The sequence below is a fragment of the Rhyacophila brunnea genome, unplaced genomic scaffold, assembly GCF_057557595.1.
Source record: "Rhyacophila brunnea isolate RB1 unplaced genomic scaffold, BYU_Rbru_1.0 scaffold_5, whole genome shotgun sequence".
Taxonomy (NCBI): domain Eukaryota; kingdom Metazoa; phylum Arthropoda; class Insecta; order Trichoptera; family Rhyacophilidae; genus Rhyacophila; species Rhyacophila brunnea.
In genome coordinates, this window is record NW_028233170.1 from 49,602,583 (window position 1) to 49,627,753 (window position 25,171).

Below are 25,171 nucleotides of genomic sequence, written 5' to 3' on the forward strand. Positions count from 1 at the left end.
GATCCTCCACAAAGAGCCTCGCCTTAGCACTGAAAATAGCGCCGTACAGAGTGGCAACAGACGTAACTATTACAAAGCAAAACGAAAATTTAAAAAATCATTCTTTTCAGTAGAGGTGCATTTTAATTAAAAGTAATACAGTGTTTCGTAAAGTTTCAACTAAATCTGGTACTTATTATTTTTCAATGTTTATGTTGAATAAAAAAGTATCAATATTAAATGCAACATATTACAAGCAATAACAATATTATAATATAAAACTATATATTCTGTCTAAAGTGCCGAAAGCCTTCGTTAAACGCAGAGCAATGATGATTTCCATCGGCGACAACCATGCTGCTGTATATTTCCACATCGAAATCGTCCAGAAGGAATAAATTGGTGAATGTTTCAGATACATTAACAATAATATATAGACTAAAATTGTACCGTTTTATTTATATTATTGATTGGATAGATATATTATAAGATATTTATGGGAGATATATATAGGCTATAATAACCCACGAAGGCCGCGGGGCTTAAGTGTTGGCCTTTGGCATCGTGGGTCCCAGGTTCGAATCCTGGGTCAAGTACACATATTGTTTTTAATTTGTGTATGAGCCAGAGTATGGACCTACTAGGTTGAGCAAAAAAACAAAATCTGTCAAAACAAACCTTCACTATGTGGAGGCCCATATAATCATATGAGGATCGAACATGGTCAGAAAAAATAATATAGGTGTATGAGTTTTAGTGGTTAGGGAAATTACTTACTTAAAATATCGTTGATTTAAAGTAAAAACCACGTTGGTACAATGATATGGATTAGTAGCGAAGACTCCATACTAAGGAATTATATACTTTAATAATAAAACACAATTGCCTATTAACGATTTAAATAATAACTCCATTGCTTTATAATAATATATTCCACAAAAATATAATTAACCAACGATATCTGTCTGTAAGTAAGTATTCTAAACAATTTATTGTTGACTTAGTCAAACAGACGGCGTATAGCAATTTCCCTAATACGTAAGGAGTTATAATACAATTAATATAATCTAACAAAGACTTCAACAAATTTGGTACATTTCACGCATACAACACGTACAAACGATTAAACACAATGTCGAAACCTGAGGCTATAGGTATAAAATCCTGGCATGTTTACAGTGATGTATATGTATTACTTTTAAAACCACAAAAGGATGAACTACTGAGATAGTAGAATTTTCTAACTCGAGGTCGAATACGGTTGGGAATTAATTTTTAAATCTATTTTAGTGACTGTGAATTATAAAATTATAAAAAAGGTACGAGGGTGGGTCAATAATTCCTTAGAAAAAAGCATTAAAACACTTTTTATTTTTGTATTTTTTTTTTATTTCTCAACATAATCTCCTTGGAGCTCAATACACTTGGTAAGACGTTTCTCAATTTTTTTTAAACCGTCAGAAAAATAAGTTTTCGGAAGGTCCTCAAAATAAGCATTTGTCCGATCGATGACTTCTTCATTTGAAAAAAAACGTTGTCCACTTAGCCATTTTTTTAAGTTTAGGAAAAGGAAAAAGTCACTGGGGGCTAAATCTGGCAAATACGGTGGGTGGTCGACTAATTCGAACTTCAATTCTTCAATTTTAGCCATTGATCGTAAACATGTGTGAACACGGGCATTGTCCTGATGAAAGAGGATTTTTTTCCTGTTTAAATGAGGCCGTTTTTCTTCAATTTTGTTTTTTAGCTGGTCCAATAAAGATGCATAATAATCCCCTGTTTGTTTTTCCTTTTTCCAAATAGTCAACGAAAATAATTCCACGTGCATCCCAAAATACAGTGGCCATAACCTTACCAGCTGATTTTACGGTTTTCGCCTTCTTTGGACATGGTTCGCCTTTCGCAATTCACTGCTTTGACTGTTCTTTCGTCTCGGGAGTATAGTGGTGTATCCATGTTTCATCTACAGTCACAAAGCGACGAAAAAATTCATCCGGATTGCGTTGCATGAGCGACAACAGGGCTTTAGAGGCCACCACCCTATTGCGTTTATTGTCGACTGTGAGCAAACGCGGCACCCATCTTGCAGAAATATTTTTCATGCCCAATTTGTCTTGTAAAATAGAAATGACGCTACCTTTTGAGATCCCTGTAACCTCAATTATCTCACTCAACTTTAATCTTCGGTCACTTAACACCATATCGTGGATTTTATTGATCATTTCTGGTGTAGTCACCTCTACAGGACGTCATGAGCGTGGTTCATCCTTTGTTGATGTACGACCACGTTTAAATTCATTTAACCAGTTATAAATAGTTGCAAGTGAAGGAGCAGATATGCCGTGAACTAAATCCAACTCATTTTTTATTTCCTTTGCTGTTAACCCTTTTATATTAAAATGTTTAATAACAGCTCTAAACTCAATTTTCTCCATTTTCCATTTTTCCATTTTCCACAAGCAAATTTTTTTTTTAAATGTACGAGAAACACACAACAACCCGACCGATCTGATTGAAACTTCGCAGCATACTGAATCGGTAGTGCCGCTGCATGAAAACAAACCGCTTACAGTACAATTCGCGCCACCTGTCGGCTTTTCTAAGGACTTATTGACCCACCCTCGTATATTATAATATTTTTTTGTTCAGTAAAGTGTCCCTTAAATATGGCTGTCCAAGACTTTCTTTCAGTTACCTATAACAGTCTAAAATTGCTGTTGATATGCATCTTTTAAGTAATTACGATCAGTCAATATGGTATCCGCTCCATAGTTCGTCCCCATCAGCCAGGGTCCAGATCCATTTGACATTTAAGTGAAAATTTGATAATTAAAAATAAATACATCCATCATTATCACTGTACCTACTATATGAATACGATTGTAACATCAATACAATCAGAGAATTGAAAAGTTAAGCTATATTGATAAACTATTTGAATTTCCTAAAATAAAATTGATTTATAAGACATGAATTTGTAACAAAAATGTGTAACGAAATACAACATTTTTGTGAGAAACAATTCGTACAAAATAAGCCTGCAGTGAACGCTTATCTCATAAATAAACGACTGGCCGAATTATCGGTTTCCCGCCATCCTGTGCACCGCAAAGTCTCGCGGAGGAAGCCGACAGAGCACAGGAACGATGGCGTTACAGGATCCCAAAGACGTGCAGCAATATGTCAGGATTAGCCGCTGAGCCCTTCCGTGGTTTTAAGCAACTCTTCTTCGGGGCGGGCGAGCGCCGGACGGTTTAAGGACTTAAGGGTTTTGCGCGAAACAACGGTCGCTTGAGCAAGTCAATTCGGATTTGAGATCGGAGGCGCGGGACACTTAACGCGGTTACCGAAGAAACGCACAACTAACAATTTTATGTTTCAAGGTAATATTAGTTTTACGCAGAGCTATTTTTATATCCAAATTAAAATGCTGCATGAGTAACTAAAGCTACCCTGCTGAGAGAGAGAATGTCCAAAAGCTAAAGTATGTTCCAAGATGCAACGAAAAATTTCTTACTCAATTTTCCATAAATTACAACCAAAGTATGTAGTTTTAATTAAATCCACATAATTTTCAAACTCGTTAACTCAAAATTAATAAACAGCACTTACAACATATTATTATAATTTTGAACATACATAATTTTAAAAACATTTCTGAGAAAATATTATAAACAATAGAAAAAATATTTTTGAAAAGAGTAAGACTCCCCGCAGGAATCGAACCAGCATCTCTCGGGTATCGCGCCATGCACTATGCTAAAGGCGTCATACTTAAGTATGACAAATTTCAACTAATGGCTATTTATACTCTTCTGAAGCGCTTTCCAAATTGAGCTACTACTTCAAAGCGCTTCAGTCTTACTTTTATTCAAAAAGATTTTTTCTATTGGTTATAATATATTTTCTCAGAAGTGTTTTCGAAATGATGTATGTTAAATAATTAGAATGTTACATTCTTATATCTTGTGAATTATTCGTTGGAAAAAAAAGTTATTTAATTTTAACTGTAGTGACAATATGTGTGGCTATTGTAAGTAAAAGCAACAAAATTTTATGGGAGAATGCGACTGTTGCTTTTGCTCACAGAATAGATAATAAATAAAATACCGATAGTGTGTGTAATACACCAACATTAAATGGGCGTAAATGCATAAACCGAGAGCAGTTTTCGGTATTCGACGTAAAACTTATTCGTGACACGTGAGTAAGTTTAACCCGGGTTCTTCCTTACTCGAGTCGGTTACCTGCTATCGCCTTACCCGTTATGTATTTCAGTTCCCATTATTTCTGAGTTCCTTGCTTTTGCTACTAAAATGTTTATCATTATTAAATATTGATCATCAAAATATATACATCGAATAATACGTCTTCATGGCATATTTCCAGGTACCTACTTATTTTGCAAAAAATACTAGCATTTAATATTGTTTACAAGTACATTTAATTTTACTTAAAATCACAACGAGGTCGAAAGAGCCTATATTTATGAAGCTTCTTTAGCCTAGTAAGATTATTCGTATTATTTATATTCTTTATTAAAAATGGAGATGATCAGACGTTACTTCGCTTGAGGAATATTTCAAGGAAAATGTTATCACAAGGATATAATCAGGTTAAACAGACGGTTATATGACATTAAAACCACGGTATCATTGAGTTTATATAAAATATACTATATTATATACCTGAGAAAGCACAACATTATTTTATTAAATAAATAATTACAAGATAAAAAGAATTTTTTATATACAACGTTTTTAAATTTTCTGTTGAATCATATAAAACTTGACTTGACTAGCTTAAACGATCAAAAAAAAAATGTACTTGATAGAAATAATACTGAAATGTCATATTGATTTCCATAGTAACGCACGTATATATTAATAATTTAGTTGCTACGACCCCAGACCCCTAGCAATCAATAATGGTGTTAAAATAACTTTTCATACAAAACAGAATTAACTAAAAATGAATTCAATTCTACTTAAAGATGGCTAAAAGTATTAAAAAATGTATTGGCATCGTGTTCTGATATATTCTAAAAGTTTTAAATGTCTAGCTAGTTGGGAAGTTAGTTAAAAATCGATTGCAAGATTTGTATCGGACAAAAAACCACCGGACAAATAAGAATACGAGCTAAGAAAAACGTTGTAATAAAATACTCTGAAGTCCCATATAGTTACAAATTGAGTATAACATAAATAACTCTGTAAATTAATATTTTTAATAATAGTTATAATATAAGGCAATGGTTTTTAAATACGTAGATAAAGAAATTATTTACAAAGGTACCTAATTACATTAATAGTAAAAATCTTAAAATTCATAATCATCCACAGTTAAATATTGAATAATTTTTTTCGAGAAATCTAAGTTAAATATAATAATATAAGTAAGTATATAACACTTAATATAATTTAGATTTTAATTAATTCATGATCAAGTATGACTAAAGATTTCCCATGTAAGCATATCACCATCGCGCATTTTCCTATGTCACTCATGGCATTAAATACATATCCCAAATGATCATGATACTTACTTTAAAATATAAATAAATATACTCGATGCCAATATGCTTGATTTGATGACATTAGATATGAAAATTTAATAATAAATACGTCCTTATATTAGCTACCTTACCTATATAATTCACTATTAAAACTACACATAATTATATTGTTTATGGACACTGCGATCCTGGCAGTGTCATTCTCTCATAAATAACTACACACAAGTAAGTAAAATAAGCCGATTTACTTTTGCTGTTGTTCCTCATATTTTTCAAATAAATACATATATGAAGACCTTAGTCATGTTCTTATATTATATTATGTAACTACCACTTCAAATCGGTATAGATCCACATAAAAATGCAAGCGCAACTTTAATGTGCCTCTAATTGGAAGGATAAAATGAGGCAACTTATGAAATAAAACATTTCATACGCCATATTTTACGATTTTCGTCATAACGTGTAGCTTTTATAGTTTCATGTGAATTTATTTTTGAAAAATACTTTTAACGCGATATAAATATAAGTAATATCATTTTCAAGGAAAAAACATTTAATTAAAAAAATGATTACTGAAAAACGTTCCATTGTTTAGTTTTTATTAAAAATACTTTCATTTAAATACCTACATACATCGGATAAAAATACAAAACAAAAAATAATGAAAAATTCTAAATAATAATCTTTTCAGTAAAAAATGTATATATTAAAAAAGGAAACAAATATAACAGTACAAAAAAAAATCTTGTTATACAATGTTAATATAAAAAAATCTTTGAGACACCTTTTCCTAATACAAAAAATGTTAATATAAAAAATGCACATTTTCTTATTATATGTTGTTGGATAGGTCTTCCTTAATAACCTTATTATCTGTCGGTATAATATATATATAACATTAGATTATTGATTATATATACGAATCTCGTATTTAACGGTAATTAATGACATCTGGATATACAAAGAATTACGTTTCAAATAGGTAATGTAACTGGCTGTTAGTTTGTCAGTAGTAAAAGTGTCAATTAGAGGGGGATAAACGAAAATAATACTACATATTTTGATTTTTTACAGCCATTGTAGACATACCTGTGTACATGTACATATATCGTGTCCGGAAATTTGTGCGTATACAATTGAGCGTATGACACTTATTTGTAGGCCGTTGTCTTTGAAACATGTGTTACGTATATCATTTAATAAAAAAAATGATGATTTGCTCGTTAAACATTTCACCGTGGAGTATTATTCTACGTCTCATGAAGTATTTTTGAGAAATGAATACAGTTAAGTAGACACCTATTGGTAAACTGGCATTGGTAAAAAGCAAGTACACAACAGTATGAATGGAAAATGCAACCAGAAATCCTCAATTTATAATTAGTTCTGCAATCAAAAATGTCCATGACATGCTTGCGAGAGAAAAAAATGGCAACCCAACAATCTGCCTCGATCCTCCCTTATCGCGTGTCAGCTAACAAAACGGGGGTTGACATTAATCACAGAGAAGGGGTGGGGGGTCGGTAATAAAAGGGAGGGTCCTGGGGGGTCGGCACGTGGGGGTCAGCTCTGACGGATGGCTATTCGTAATCCCGCGAAAGAATTCGAAGCGCGGAGGTATTTCGGATATTTTTTAGCACAGATTTGAAATTCGATGAGATTAATTATTACTGCCGCGTAGCAGGACTTTTTGCTGATTTTTTTCTAGTAATTCTTTCTCGTGATAAAAATGTAATTCTGTACGCTGGATAGTTTAGTAAATTTTACATAACACTCATTGTATTACTTAGATTGTTATATAGCAGTCATTCCAGAGTAAGCATATTTTTTACTTACAAACTTAATGCGTGTACTTAATAAATTTCATACAATATAATGAAATAACAAGTTGCCAAAAACAATATCTAATAATATGTCTATGTTGCACAGAACGGTGTGAATCTTTATTTATGTATCTAGAAAAAACAATTCAATTATAACGTCACTTCATTATTAAGAGCTTGTAAGTCCGATATTATGGAAAATAAAGCTTGTTCTACAAAAATTAAAACAAAAAAACATTGTAAATCATATCAAAACTTCGGTTCTCTAGATAAGTAGATATGCTATCCATATATCGACAAATTAAAAAAAACTCGTATGTCTCGTGGTTTCAAACATGCAATTAAAACCTCGTATTTCACAATCAGTGTCCGCAGATTTGTCGATTAGATAGGTGTTTAAAATATTGTTTTTATTACGTTTTTTCCTTCCCCTCAATAGTCTTCTCAAACAGGCTTACGAGGGCTTAATAGTGAAGTGACGATAAATAAAATACTATGATACAGATGTCCGCATACAATAGTTGATAAAATTTTACTGATTCACAAACGAGAGTGCACACACATTTATTCTGAACACAATTAAGTCCCCACGTGCACACATTGCAAAACAAACACATCATACAAATTTGCGTGATTTAATAACAAAAAAACCAACAACATTAAAGAAGTCAGTGTGACACTATTTTCAATAAAACAGTATTTCTCCTCCCTCAAATATGGTAACACTAGCTTGTTTATCAATTTAGTTGTACACGGCTTTTATCCCCTGCGGAAAACAAAAAAAACATGGGCAATTCAACAATTCAAAATTTGAACAAATCATTGTAAACAGTTTTTAAACAATGTTTATTTAATTACGGACATATATTATATATATTGGTCTGAACGAGGTATAACCGTAAATAATACCAATATTTTGATATTTTGCGTTGATTAAACTTAATAAAACTATATGCCTATAGCGAAATAATTTATTTGTCTGTGTTTATTTATATTTTCTAGCCAATTATAAAAGACTTTAAATAAAATCTAAATATTATCCATTTATGAAAATGAAGAATAATTTAATTTAAAATGGAATTTAATATAGTGTCGTAAGGCATACAATAAATTATTTCTTATAGTGAGTATTAAATGAGGTTGCTGTCAATCATAAATAAAATACATATAGACCTGAAAGTGATAAAATCAGTTTCACTCTTTTATGCGTAGTACCGTAATTTTACGCATGCCCCTGTATGCATTTCCATTATAGTTTTCCTATCAAAAATACCCGCAAAGTTGTTTAAATAACCAAAAAAAAATGACTAACAAAAGTAACATATTTTGAGATGGTTTCAATGTATATATTTTTTTTTTATTTCCCGACCATGTCAGATCCTAAAAGGATCATATGGGCCTCCACAGAGTGGAGGTTTGTATTAACAGTCTTTGTTTTTACGAAAAATGGATATCAGCCACTTGCTCAACCTACTAGGTTGATAATGAAAAAACTGTCTACCCAAATCAGTAGGCCCGTGTTAACTATACATTTAATATGCCATTGAAACTATTGTGAAGCATATAATAAATCATATACTTGAATGCCTAATATTATTAGATGTGCCTTAATAAAAAAAATGTATAATCAGGAAGGAACCAATTGATTTAACGAAAGAAAACTAAGTATACAAACGCAAATGTGTATATACTCTTTGGATATACCTTCAATATAATAAATGACATGGCCTTTCACGAAGAACGCGGTCATAAAACTCAAATGTTGCTAAAAGTATCGCGTTTGTGGTAATAATGATCGAATTAAATAAATTGAAGTGATTTAATGGGGCAAATTCATAGCGCAAAAAAAAACGTAAATAGTGGCTAGCAGTATGCATTCTTTAAAAATAGTAGCCGGCATGCGAATGGGCCATGAAGTTTTTTCGTGTCATTTCGCAAAACACGAATATTGCGTGTTGCCCTCTAATTTATAACGCTGCGTTAAAATAATATAAAATCAAATAATTTCGAATCGAATGGCAGCGAAGCGAATGGCTCAATAAAAAAATGTTTCCCGCTAAAAATGGCGTCATTCAAAGCACATGTAAGCCGGCCCGAAATCAGCGTATTGACTTTATGGTCGGAATAAATTATTGACAACTGTGATAAATATACATCATTCAATGTTACAATAAACAAAAAAGTCATGTACATACCATAAATAACTATAAATATATAACACATTATTAAGGTTATATTTTATTGTTTATCATTTTTGGATGAAATAAAATGATTTGAGAAGAAAACAGGCAAGCGTTTGTGATGCAATTGAGTTCGCTAATAACCTCAAATGGCTGGAAACATAGCTCGAAGAAGTGACAATCGCAGGAAAAGTCTAGTGATCCAGTGGTGCACAAGAGGTACAAAACGTCAGTAAGGTAGACCTAGAGGCAGCTGAATCGATGAAATGGTTAAGTTTTGTGGAAGTACGTGGAAACGCAATTCACAGGACCTAGATAACTGGAATCAGCTTAGAGAGGTCTTCATCCAGCAGTGGATAGATTCAGGCTGATGATGATTGCTTATAGTTCGCAGTAAATGATGATTTTCGACAGCATTTTTCATAATACATAATATAATAATCATTTCTTACAAAAAGTTTACCGTTTTGCATTCGTAGTACAAGTGATAATTATTACAACGATCAAAATTCACAATTTCGTTACACGATCTAACAACCATAGAGAGCCGTGCACATTATCGTTAACTTCGATACTTATGGGACGAAACAATACATATTCGGAGGCCTAATATATGAACAATTATTGACAATTACAACTACTGTAACAATAATCATCTTCTGCCAAAGTGATCAGAATAGGAGTCACACGATGTATCTATAGTCTGAGTCACACTATACTGCATGCCAACAAATGTCTTGGAAAATTGGTCCTGGGAGTACACTATCATAGAACTTTGAAGGGTGTTTAATGTCCGTTACACACGTTGTCGGGTGGTTGAGAAAAAAGCAAATCCTGTTTTATAAGAATCAGAACACGCGAAATAAATCGCATTTGCTCATATGCATGATTAAATAATTCGGTTGACTCTTTCTAATATATAGTGTAACTAGAATACAATAAAAAAAACTTTTGCCGAATTCTATTAAAAATTACTTACAATACAATTTAGTGGATAAATTAGTGGACTATATTAGGTTTCTAGTGGTGGGAATTAGGGATAAGTGGCAGGCACGTATTTCACTCTTATCACCAGCAGAACAAACTCAATTAGATGCTAGCTACATCATAGCTGTTAAGTCAGTGATTATTAGGTGCTGAAGAGAGATATAATGTTATGATAAGATGGAAAATAAAAGTGACAATTGCGGAACAACATAATTATAAGGTAATTTCTACTACTACAATCGAAACAACAAAGTGAAAATATATTGTATAATGAACATACATAACCTAAAACACCTTGAAAGAAATACGATGCTAGATAGGATTTGAACCCGTATATCCACTGGTATCGCGCCAATAAGCATTAAAAAATTAAGCTACGAGCCTCATACATAATTGCGATAAATAAAACTAATAGGTCTTACAGCAAACAATCATAAGGTACTGTAAGTCCCAAAGACTACGATGGGCGGGACATGTGGAGAGAATGCTTGAAGTTAGAGCGCCAAGGATCATGACGAAGTGGCTATCCCAACGGAAGACACCTAGAGGCCGTCCAAGAAGGAGATGGGCTGACGCCGTAGAAGTGGACTGGCTTCATATAGGAAGACCCGGTAACCGGAGAAGTGTGGCGAGAGACCGGAGTGAGTGGAGAGCGATTGTGGAGGAGGCCAAATCCCACCCCGGGATGTAGCGCCGTGGAAGAAGAAGGTATTACATGCAATGCTTATCAAATTGCGTTATTATTGACTATCGATTTTCATGATTTAAATCAAGGAATATTAATTACCTTAATTACTAACCGACTTCCGGGTCTCGCCAAATATTTAGTTATAAAGTCTTATAACGGGTTCCAACGCGTTAAAATCCCATCGAGCATCGTATTTTTTTCAAATGTGATTTTTTCTAGTGGGTAGGTACATATCTGAGGTGTTTTCAAGTTATGCATGTTCAATATAATATAGAATGTTACATTCTCAAATCGTGTGAATTATTCGTTGAATAAAAGAAATGGTTTATTAAAAATTGAAAATAGCTCAATAGGTAAAATAGACAATATTTAATAATAGCTGTTATATATTTATACTTTTTCATACAACACCCACGATCGCCGCGCGGCTTAAGCGTTGGACTATAACGCCGTGGGTCCTAGGTTCGAATCCTGGGTCTGGCTAGTACACGTATTGTTTTTCAATTTGTGTGTGAGTCAGGGTATGAAACTAATAGGTTGAGCAAGTAGCTGACATCCATTTCTCGTAAAAAACAAAATCTGTTAATACAAACCTCTACTCTGTGGAGGCCCATATGATCCTATTAGGATCGGACATGGTCGGAATTTATACTTCTCAAAATTATTGAATGTCATTTCTACATAATACGAATAGAATATAAATCTTTCTACCACATGTTTACACACAAGGTTGTTTATTCCCGTCTATAATATATACTTACATATACCTATATTGAGTAATATCATTGAAATTTATTTCACTACTTCCTAGCATACGCCATGTCAAATATTGCTTCGTTTTACGGTTGCAAATAAGGCACCATTTTACATAATATAACTCTGTATAACGTCTGCCTATTAGTTTTTATGTCCCGGAACCAAGTGGACTGCGATATCCCAAGTCTATAACATAAAACCAGCTCTAGCAGTAGGTACTAAAAGCTTTGATCTAGGAAATTGTCTACGTATATATTATATACACATGAAGGATGGAATTTAACCTATTATATGACATTTTGAATAAGTATATCGAATATGAAAATGTTATTGAATGTTTGCTATACTTAAATTATAATAGATATGCCTATATGTATCAATAATTATATACGGTATGCATTAGGCAATTATAGAAATTAATGTGTTTCTAAATAATTTATTATTAATCTGATATACAACCTCCCAAGTTTCAGAATATATTATACCGACCAAACTTTGCAATTTAATAAGGGTTAATAAACACTAGCCATGTAATATGATGCAATACCTACAGAATTACTCTAAATTGATAAACACAAGTATGGGACATCAGACGGCCATGGACCCACGCCGGATATCACACACAAGACATCAATAATCTAATTTTAATGACATTACCAAAAATATATAGGTAAAAAGGGAAACATATCTGGCGCCCATCGTCTATTATTTTTAAATCTTTGTAACGCGTAGGTAGGATATCTTGTCCGCTGTATATGTACTCGCATTTCCGTTGAATAAACTTTAATGTTTTAACTTTCGTGAAAGCTTAATGTTTCCCGATCATCTTCTCGCCATCTAATCTTAATACATCCTTTAACGTAAAACACTTGACAATTACCTTCAAGGCGACGATCTTTAAACGTAACAGGCCAATCAGGAGTTGCACAGAAGTCCAGTCTTTGGTAAGGAGACGAAGGAAGGATAACACCTTCAAATCACATCAGGTTCCTGTCAACTCAAGCTATCTGTTTTACCCATTTTGTCAGTATAGGAGCATATTGCCATCAATATAGAATGCCGATTAAGTGCTCATTCTTGGCTGAACCAAGGTCGATCTAATGCCTCACCTAGGTACTTCCACTCTTATCGGTCCGTAGTTATTCGCTGCCACGTAAATCTGCGGGAAATTATGTGTACATCAATCCAGCAGGTTTTGAAGCGTTCCTTTGGCAGTTTAGTGTCCCTTGGGTACCACTGTTTGAATGCATTTATCCAGCTGTATATTTGGCTCTTTGTCATTTTGCTTGGCGATTTCTATCGCACCGCGTTTTATTGTCCGCCTCTTCATCTATTAATTATATCTGTGGTCTTTCTGCATTGCACATGCACTTTTTCATGTAACATTACGATATTTACTATTATTCATAGTTTTTGGATTTTTCGTACATGTGCCCATATTTTGCAAGCATACGTGAGTACTAGTAGCATATATTGGGTGAATAATTTACGCTTTAGAAACAGAGGAAGACCACTTTTGAAGATATCTACTTGTCTTAAGAGTCTCGGCATATAGTTTCGTGGGTCTCAGGTTCAAATTCTGGGTCTGGCAAGTACACAAATTGTTTTTCAATTTGTGTATGAGTCGAGTATACCTACCCAATACGTTGACCAAGTGACTGACATCCATTTCTGGTAAAAATAAAATCTGTTAATGCAAACCTCCACTCTGTGGAGGCTGATACAATCCTGTTAGGATCGGACATGGTAAAAATGAATGAAAAAGTTAATTAGTTATAATCATTTTCGAGTCAGCATAGCAGTTAATCAAGGTTTTTATCTTCAAGACCTTTGAACCTACTTTGCAAGTGCAGATTTTTGTATAGAAAAGTTTGTTGGAAATTATTGTATTCTGTTTCCATATAAATAATATAAGAAACTAGAAAAATCATAATAACTATTAAACAGTTTCAAAATATCTGTGTCTACTATAGTTGGAATTGGTATAAAATTAAAACAGTTAGGGAAAATGGCCTATTAAAAGATATAACAATATAACTAGGATAGAATGTTTAGGGTGAAATCTGTGAGTAACGTCTACGGTGCTACGGCGTAGACCTTAATAATGTAGACCGCATACGAATCAAACGGGCTACGATCTACGGACAATCGTAAAAAGTTCGTGAAGAGTCGACAACGAGAGGACGTCCATCTCGGCTCTGAAATCTCGGCCCATTTCGGCGAATCGCCGGACCGGTCGGTCGGGCGTGACGTCATAAATTCGTACGATAACAATGCCAACTCTTGGGACCCCACACCTAAAGTTACTGGGGTGCCTACTCAGGACTTGGCAGATGGTATTGAAAAGTTTCCTATAGCGTTGCAATGGTTATTTATGAGAGATGGAGATAACACATTTAAAGGTGATATCGTTGGGATGGACCTATTTTAGAGTGCAAGACTCAGACAAGAAAATAAATATAATGCCCGAGGCTGTATCAAAAATGCAGTACTTAAAGGCGGACGTGCTCAGCGTGGGTCAAAATGGAGCTTTTATTCTTTTTTCAAAGCATGATCCTGGACATTCCTTAAACGTTGTATTTATATAATTTTGAAGCCTTATTATCTTTTATATTTATTTTAAACATTTGATGACTGCATTAAATATTTTTATTACATAAAATAGTATTCTTTTAAACCTCTCGCTCTAATGTTTTAGAAAATAGTCTTATTTCAGTACATAAATGTGCAGTGGTGTTAAGATTTTTTACGATTATTAATTTTTAAACGCATTTATAAAACCATCAGTATAATTTATGTCGACATTATTATAGTGAAATATATACGATAAAAAATTATATTGATATTCTCTGTGATCCCAAATTTGACAAGAATTAGGCATTTTATTATTCAAAAAATGGGCAAGATTAACACATTTGTAGATAATTCTAAAGAGACAAATTATAAGCTATGTCTTTGACCATTCAAATGTGATAAAGATCCTACGAATAATGATTGCTTTATAATAATTATTGACCTAAGAATAATGTAGTGTTTTTTTGAAATACGACATTTCTTTCGGCATTCCCCAGTGGTTAAGCTACAACATACGGCCGTAGCCATAAATTGACAAACTATAATTGAAGTGGGGAGTAAAATTATGTTAACGCGCGTGTTTGAACATGTACCGTTTAAAAAAAAGATTTTTTTTCGGTTAGGTTAGGTCAAATGTTTAAAATAAGTTTAATGGATAATAAGGCTTCAAAATTATATAAATATATTATCTACAACGTTTGAGGAGTGTCCAGGATCATGCTTTGAAAATATAATAAAAGCTCAATTTTGACCTACGCTGAGCATGTCCCCCCTTAAGTAATACAACATTTGTACATATACACTACACGTAATACTTTTATACATAGTTCTACTGTGTTTGATTATCATTAACACACTTAAATAATGCGGAGTAATTAACTAATTATATATAACTGAGGTGTTTCAAATTATGTATGTTCAATATATGGAATGTTACATTCTCAAAATCTTGTGAGTTATTCGTTAAATAAAAGAAATGGTTTATTAAAAATCGTCAGCATGTTCAAGTAGACGTTATAAATAAAATATTTGGCGAGAGCCGGGCGTCAGTTAGTAATTAAGGTAATTAATATTCCTTGATTTAATACACAGAAACCGATAGTCAAAAATAACGCGATTTGATAAGCATTTCATGTAGGACCTACTAGTTTTAAACACATTGACTGCTAACCAGATAATTACCACATTTAAATATCATGCTAATTATATCTAATGGCCAGCTAATCATTATGCGCATAGCGCGTCTTTAGCACTGAAAGACTTAAATTGTCGTAATTAGATAGAAATCTCGTAGTGTAATTGGTTAATGCACGGATTGGGGAAATACCAGTGGTTATACGGACTTAAATCCCGTCAAGCATGGTATTTTTTTAAAATATGTTTTTTTTCTAAGATTTATATATCTGAGGTGTTTTCAAGTTACATATGTTAAATATATGGAATGTTACATTCTCAAAATCTTGCGAATTATTCGTTGAATAAAAGAAATGTTTTATTAAAAATTATTAGTGTTTTTTTTTAATGTTGGGCCCTCTAAAACTAATTCAAAAATTGAATAATACACCTTTTTGTTAGTATAAAAATCATAAAACTCTGTATATTATAATAAAAATATGATTAATTTAACTAGTGGTGAATAAAAAATAGTGAATTCTCGATACAGAGTATAACAACTAGACAAGAGTGCTATACAACCAATAAACAATTATCACAAATCATTTTTAAAGGATAATAATAATTAAGGAAAATAAAACATTTCCTTTTATCACTTTTATCACAATCGTAAAAACCGTTCTTCGCCTAATTTGGTAATTTCAGGACAACTTCTAAGCTTAAAATTTCCCGTGATCTGGAAACACTGCACTGTTTTTTTTAAGAATTTGTAGTGTTCTATGTGTGGGTTATGGTGTTGAGGATGATGATGAAGAAGTCGAAGATGTATGCAGGAGCGAGTTTTATTTGCAGCGTAACGGTCGGTACGATAGTATAAATATAATGACAGTACATATTACGTACTGAGATAGTGACGAGCCAGGTACTTAGATTCGAGTGACATTTTGATAAATCAGTATTCGTAATTTATAAAGTCAAAAGTAATACCTTAACATTATATTCCAGTACATAATTATATTGAACGAGTCAGTGGTTTAAATACGAGTAACTGTGAATTTTATTTATTATTACAGTCATAATATAATATGATACTATGGGAATGGATATTAGACTAATTTTCCATTGCGATACCGTGTTTAATATCGCTAATTTGCTGACACAGGTAAACAGTTGTTTACCGGTATATGAGACCCTGGGAATTTATTATTGCGCTCGAATAATTTGATACATTAAAAATAGATATTTGATCAATAATATACTGACAGCTACAAATTTATGATTTATCACTGTTTGGATAGGGTGAAATCTTCGGAATGAAGAGGTTATTATCTGAACGCCAATATTAAACGCTCCTTCTCCTGATATCGATTTAAATTGTAAAAAACAATCCTTTCAATATCACTGAGTAATTTAGATGATGCTTATAATAAATGTTGTTATAAAATATACATACAAAAACAACAAATCCACGATCAATAATATCGTTATTCCGTTTAAATATACTTTGAAAGCTAATAAAAAGTTACAGGTAAGTGCCAAATAAACTCTTTAATGATGGTACCGAACATAATATTACTTGTAATCGACACTCAATGATCTCATGATGCTTTCATTATTACCCATATAATTTAAGGCTTTGTAGGAATACAGACTTAAATACCATTGTATAATAGAGAGGTATACAATAATGAATCTTTGACGAGATTAGGCGGTTTGACAAAATATAAGCGAACAAGGCATTTATTTATTTGAAACAATACTTGAAAATTCAAATTCATTTATTTTAAAGAGTGAATATTATAAGTTCTATGTTTAAAGCAAAGAGATCGGACTTCAATCTCTTTGGTTTAAAGTGTTTTCGCATCATGGCAGGAAAAAGTACAAACAAAGTAATATTATTAAAAAAAAACAATAACATAAGAACCTAAATGTATAGGTATCATAAATAAAATATAATAACAAAAAGATTTGCTATATCTAAAATGGTTAAGGCTATACCTCAGTTAAGGCATGGTCTAAAAAGATCGTAGATAGGCGATGCGCGGATTGCGGGTCGCGGGTGCGAATGACGCATGCCGACCGAAATATAATTTGTCATATAAATCCAACATGCGTCCATTTAATGTTCTGATTATTGTTCTATTAGTAACAAAAATTCTTCTTAACTTTATTCTTTAAGCACTACGGTGCATGGTTGCAGCATCAGTCCCGTGCGGCTCCGTCTCGGGACGGAATGAGAACTTAAAATCACTTCTTTCAGACACGTTTAAAGCGTCATAGAAAGCGGCCGTGCATATCCACGGCTGTGCATATATTACGGGTGGTGGTGGGAACTTTAACGTATGTTCTATTAGTAACAATAATAATATATTCATTGACATGTTTTCATGTCGCCATTACGAAATAAATTGAAGTATTCACACCTCGAAGTTCGTTCTCCGAATGCCAGCGAGTCCAAAATTGCGTCGCGCCTATAGTTGAAAATTATTTACTGTTTCACTGATGTATCGTCTTAATATAGATAATGTCAAATTATGTATAATATGTAATATATTATGTATAAATTGATCTTGTATTAAGATTTTATAAAACATCATTCACGTAAAATTACTGTCATGCAAGTGAAATTTAAATATTGACATTATATTATTTGAAGAAATTTATTCTGTTTAACATAGCTACTATCTTCCATATTAGAATCACTAATAACATGTTAGTTCTGGACGTCGAGAGGGAAAAAAGTACAGATGGCCTCGATTTCTAAAATACGTAAATCGACACTTATTGCAGTAACAGAGGAGATTTGCGAAGGTATTTGAAGAGCCATAAAAATATACATAGCTAGTCAGAAAGGATATTTCACGCATTATGACGACAATTTAATGCATTCTTGGGATTCAAACAATATGAATTTGATACTGATAATTATAACAATTCGATTTATCTTTAAAATATTTAACATTGACTTCTACAATGGAAAAAAATCCCGTTAAAAATGTAATCGTCCCTAATAACTAAAACAATGAAGAATGGGAATTGGAACAATGAAAAAAAAACGGCTGTTCATTATCATAAAATCATGTCAATAAAAGGTATAATTTATTTATTATCTGTAATTTTTTTTTATTTTGTATTAGTATAAATACAATATTTTAAATTTGTTTAGACTATATGTTTACATATAAAATGAAATTGTACCTTTTTATTGGCCTACCAATATTTTACGAAAATAGAAACTACCATTTCTGTTTTCAGAACTCTCATCTTTGCCCCTCAGCGGAGCATTTGAGCATAATTTGAATGACGCTTTTTTACGAGGAATAATTGTTAGCTAATCTTGCAATCTATATACTAATTGTTTTAAATGATAGTTTCTAAAACTGTTTGGGCTTATCACCCGTACGTATCGGTTCCATAGTTTCAATGTCAATTTTTGTTTGGCAATTTTTTTGTAAGCAAATCTTAAATCGTATGTTTGTATAGTTAAACGGAAGTTAAATGGCGGCTTAAAATATATATATATGACCATTTTTTTTTTGCATATTGCCTAATTACTATTAAACTTTTTTCCAATGGCGCCCACTTTGGGAAACTATGATTAATCTGATTAAAGAAACATAAACAAAATGTAAATTTGTCAAACGCAGGATACGATCCCACGATATACGGCTCTGTAGGTAGACGACTCTACACAAATAATATAAAAAGACTTACAAAGTGGCGTCATGCATGTTTCTTATTCAAACATTTGTGAAGGGAAAAAAAAAACTGTCATTGGATTAAGACCCAACAAAAGTAAGTCGAGTGTAAACTCCAAAAATTTGGACACTAAACTTTCCGGGAAAGAGTGAAAGAAGAGCTAGGAGTAAAGGGTGGTGCGGGTGGGGTGTCGAGGAGGGTGGAAGAAAGGAGGTGGGGGATACTTGAACCATCAATCATGCGATTATTACTCGGCGTTCTATTTTGGCGGGGATCCGATGCAAAACCTGTCAGGATACAAAAGAAGCAACATTTTTTTTGTACGCCCTGTACAGTTTTCAGGTTGACGTCGATTTAATTGGAATTTGTCGGAGACTTGAGAAATAAACGGAAAAACTACAAAAAGGGAGTCTTAATCGTATTGTTATAATATATTAAATTATATATTTTTGTCATAAGTACTATTATTACATAGATAAACACGTAAATAATCAATAAAACGGTAAATGGTAATACTATATAACGTTACTCTGGTCATATGGTAATTTATGGAGAATGTCAGGAAATTAGATATGAATTCGATTCGAGGGATTCACTTACGGTCGGGTCCGAACAAACATGATTATTTTGATACTGATTGTATATTATTTTGATTTAGATCAAATTTAGATGGTGTTTAATACACGGTAATTGAATTATTTATCATTATATTATAAATTATTGACGGGGGGGGCTTGAACTCACAATATGCTCTCTCGGTCCGAAAAAAACCAAGCCTGGAGAAGTTACATTTTTTTCAAATAGCCTACTTGGCAACAGCAACAGCGTGGAAATTGAACTTATCAGGTACACGAATTTTGAATCGCCAATATTATGCGCTTTCGCTGTAAACATCAAAACGGCGCAGATTTCAAACAAAAATTAAACTGACTCTTTGGGAATTTAATCACGATTTCAATAATATAACGTTTCACATGTGTTACCGATGTATTAATACGATGATAAGAATAGGTAACTAAGTACATTCGGTAACTACGTCTAAAATAATAATAAAATTGAAATATAGGTACACGTTGCAAAACTTATATAGACTACATAGTATAATTATTGACAATCATCACGAAATGTTCCGAAGTAATAAGAAAGATGTGAGCAAATAAACATACTTGCAAACGATTCATCACGAGTATGTAGAGTTGGGTTTCGGGAATTTCCCAACGGGAATTCTCGAGAAATTTTCGTGATTTTCCATCCCGAATCTCGAGAATTGAAATTTTCAACATTTTGGGAAATCCCGGATCTCGAGAATCTTTTCTCGGGATTCGGGATTTCTTAATTATCAAATATTAAAAAAAAAACTATTTTATATATCAAAAAAGTGGAAAGAAAACACAAAATGTTCAAAAAGACTAATCGGGGCATTTAACACAATTATTAAGCCAACGTTGACTGAAAATGAGCGCAATTTTTGCAACATCAGGGAATTTTGTGTCTCAAAAGCGTACGCGATTGTCAGACGCAGCGATTGACAGTCTGTGTTTTTTGAAATTTCATTTAAATAAGTAATGTTTTGAATTATATTTGTTTTCCTACTTCTGTCTGTCTGTCTTCTTACATCAATTTAAAAAAAAATATTTGTTTGAATTTGTCTGTTTTTACACTGATTTTAGGATTTTTACTGGTTTTTTTAAATTTCCCGATATCTCGAGAATTCTCGAGAATTCTTTTCGGGAAATCCCGAATCTCGAGATTGAGATTTTTTCGGGAAATACCCAACTCTACGACTATGTAAAATTGTACGGAGTAGTGAAATAAAGTATGGCAAGAGGGACGCGCGCCTACGTACAACCGTTGATGTTCGCGTGGACTTAATTGAAACGTTGTGTTTCCCGAACCTCGTCAATGTATTGTGAAAGCTGCTATATTTAGTTTCACGATTCCAGTGTAATTGCTTGGAGGGAAATTATCGCGGCGACAAAATTAGCGGCACGTGAAACGAATGTTAATTTTTATTTTTAAATGTGTTACAATATAACCGATAAACAAATCAAAAACCAATATTAACTTACTTAAATCAATCAGCTTGTAGTGTCGACGATTGATTGTCACATACCTGAAAAAGAGAACGAAAACATGAGTTATTATTTCAATATGTGAAGCTCTAAATTAATATTTTTTAATGTATGGTTGGGAGTCAGAGATTTAGGAATATTGAACGAATACATAAAAAAAACTACTCTGGTATAACAATAGTACTTCAAGAAACATTTTCGGGAAGAAGCTAAAATCGACATCGGATTTATAGCCAATGGTGGGGGTCAAAATGGGTAGAGTTATGATTTAATACGCGTTTGAGTTCCCACAAAGTGAAGGTTATACTATAAACATATAATACATACAATACTTGTTAATCATTCGCCCAACGAAGTGCGTAATTACTATGGATCAAAATATACAATGATTAAATAACACGTAAATAATTGTTGCCTGATGCGTGCTCGAATCCACGCCAATGGCAAAAGAGATAATTGCTCTACCAAACATCAGTGCCGATGACTCCTTACTAGACGATTATTTAGAGCCTACATTAATATAAATAAATCTTAAATATTAATGTATAAAAGCGGACTCGACAACAAACCCTTATATTCATAATATAATATAAATTGAAAATTTTACGAACCGGAGCGCTCGATAAGTTTACGAAAATATTAACACAGTTATCCAATTTTATGTAGAAAGTATAGGTATTTTATAAAAACAAATGTTTTAGATTTTTGTTATATGGCCTATCCAGCTTAGACGGTCAAATATTTTATTCCACGAGATGGAGCGATAATTTTGGGGATTTTATGAACCGGAACGGCGCTCCGGTGCGTTCTGGTCCATTACGAGCCCTCCTTATATTACTGTTTACCTAAACTTATAAGGCAATTATTAAAATTTAACAACGAAAATGTATTACCGACTAAAATGTAACGTGTGGTTGAAGATATAATATTTACTTGAAATCTCAATCATCGCAACCTTTCAATGCATTCATCACAGATATATAAAAACTGTTCATTGTCTAAAGCCAATACGCTGATGACGTCACAAGACATATTAAAGATTTATGTGGAAAAGGAAAGCATTTTATCTATTTTTGTTTAGTTTTTATATATATCCTTATTTTTTTGTGGCTTTTATAATTATATATAAGCACACATATATATATCGTCACCTCAATACAACAACTAGAACTCTGTTTTAGTTATTGTAGGGAAAATAAAATTTAAACTTTACTTGATTAACATAAATCTAGGCTTTAATTATTATTTAAAATAAAAATGGAAATTGTGCTTTGTCTAATTGGGAACAATTAAATAATGTTCAATTAGAAAATATTGTGGATATTTTTTTGTATTTATTTAAAGCATTTATGATTTTAAAGTTATCTAATATTTTCAAACACAAAATTAATATAGTCCCCATTAACTTCTGACTTACCTAGTTTTATCATCTCGCAGAGAAGGAAATGTAGAATCATATTCAATAGCTATCTCAAAAACAGTGAAAATTAATTATCTAGTTGTTAGTATTGAGGTGACGATAAGTATATCTATATATATCTACATTTAAAAAAAATACAATTGTAAAAAATTGTAAGTAAACTACTGATGAAATCTCCCCTTGAAGTCCCATAAGTATGACAGTACTAGATTTTAGCCGTTGTTAGCTATTGCCAAAATATACAATACTAATACAAAAGTATAGCTATCAATTATAAGTAGACATTTAAAACAGTAACCGAACAACACTTTGTCAGTATGTTTATTTCAACTTTATCTATGCGTTGTTAACTACAAATATTAATTAATATAATAAATGTGTATCACTACAATCGAAATATACGGTTCACATTTAAAGTTCAAACAACAGGTTGATTTATTTGCGATGCCTTTGTGGCGCACCTTTGTGCAAGATATAAATCATAATCAGACAATAAACGGAATAGTAACAAAGTGTCCAATTCGAGAACAAAACCGGGCAAAAAAGCCCCCACGAACAATGACATCGACCGGCCAGTGTCTTGTGGAACGCTGTGGGGCGGTCCTTTGTCCGCTGATATAATAAGGATAAGAGTTTAATTACGTTTAGTATTGTTACTTTAAAATGCTGTGGATTAACGAAAGTAATTTCGTTACGAAAAAGGTCATTAGGCGGGAGACCTCTCCTCAAACGGACACGGTTAGATGCGAGCACCACACGTTTTCAGATATTCAACAGCAATGATGTAATTTGATAATCAAAGAGGCAATCCTTAACATCCACCAGATTAACTCTTCTGGCTTCTGACGGTCGTAGAACATGGAGTTGGCTGCTACATAGACAACTTTTAAGACGGTACTTCAGTGAAACGGCACATAATTTTCAACTATAGGTGCGACAAAATTTTGGACTCGCTGGCAATCGGAGAGCGAACGTCGAGCTGTGAACACGTCAAGTTGTTTCGTGATGGCGACGGGGATATTAACTCTTAAATCGTGTAAAGATGACTAAAAACGTTACCCATTTACTTGAAAAAGAAAACATGTCAATGAATATATTATTATTGTTACTAATAGAACAATAAACAGAACATTAAATGAACGCATGTTGGATTTATACGACAAATTATATTTCGTTCGGCACGCGTCATTTGCACAATCCGCGCATCGCCTAGCCACGATTTTTTTTAGACCATGCCTCAACTGAGGTATAGCCTTAATATTATAATATAAATACTGTCGACCGAAGGTACTTGATGGAATTTATATTTAAATTATAATGGATTTAAGTTTTGTACTATTCCATATGAGTAGTTTTTTGTGACCCAGGTTTCGCCTTTCGGCATCATCATGCATTATGTGCACTCACCAAAAGGTAAATACACACTGAAAAAGAATACAATTATTTCGAACTTAGGTATAAAATAAAGTAGGTAAAAACTTTACCATCCACCAATTCGGTCAAAAATTATTAATATTAGAAGTGTTTGTTAAAAAACCCTTATCACTAATAATAAAATCAATAGGTGTATACATAGTCAAACCCTAATAATAGATCATTAAAGAATAATTAATAAATACTACATTCAAGAGGTCTAAAATCGTCAATACTATGAATTTATGAGATATAACAACACTAACTATCAGTCTTTAAAGTTATATTATTGGAAATTAATGGGATTAACTAATGAGATAAACTTTTATGCCGTGTGTTAACTATTTGCTCTGCTGGACCCATTTTAGTGTTCAGATATTGTATGGAATGACGTATCATTTATTTGAACTAGCGGAGCCAGGTATCTCGCGAAACATTAGAATTGGGTTGGCGTCCTAACCATAATATATTGGTGGATTTAAGGAAATAATGATGAAAATGATTTAATAATAATGATAATCATTGATTACACACATTGGCGGCTCCTCTCTTAGGTCAATTGGTCAATGACCCTCCAAAAATAAATATCTTACAATCTATGTAGGTTATAATCTAAGATGTAGGTACAATGTCTTATAGTTATCGGCTAACGCGTCAACTCGCGACGCACGCTAACCGTGTGTATAAAATTTAAACAGAAGGAATCACGATCGGTCGCTGTATAGTCGGGCTTGGGCATTTCAGAATCTGCCGGGATAAAATATTTATAAATATTTCTCTTTCTCTCTCATTTCTCATATGTCAGACGAAGAGAAGCATAAAGTCTTTTTCTTTTTCTTCATATTATTTTGTCGCCGTATTAGGCGTCATTTAGGTCATTGCCAGAAATGAAAGAGATGTAAATTTTCAATGTGTTAAAATGAAACAGGTATAAAATGGGCGAGCGTGT

At 32.7% G+C, this 25,171-nt stretch overlaps 1 protein-coding gene across 1 annotated transcript in view; it reads right to left on the minus strand.

Annotated features, from left to right (window-relative positions):
* Nucleotides 1-1,374: 1,374 nt before the first annotated feature.
* The window catches only part of mib1 (E3 ubiquitin-protein ligase mind bomb 1), an 817,691-nt gene continuing 793,894 nt past the window's right edge, over nucleotides 1,375-25,171 (minus strand). The window contains exon 13 of the transcript XR_015071583.1: nucleotides 1,375-2,599. The gene's annotated coding sequence lies outside the window, so the exon portion shown is untranslated. The remainder of the gene's footprint in view (nucleotides 2,600-25,171) is intronic.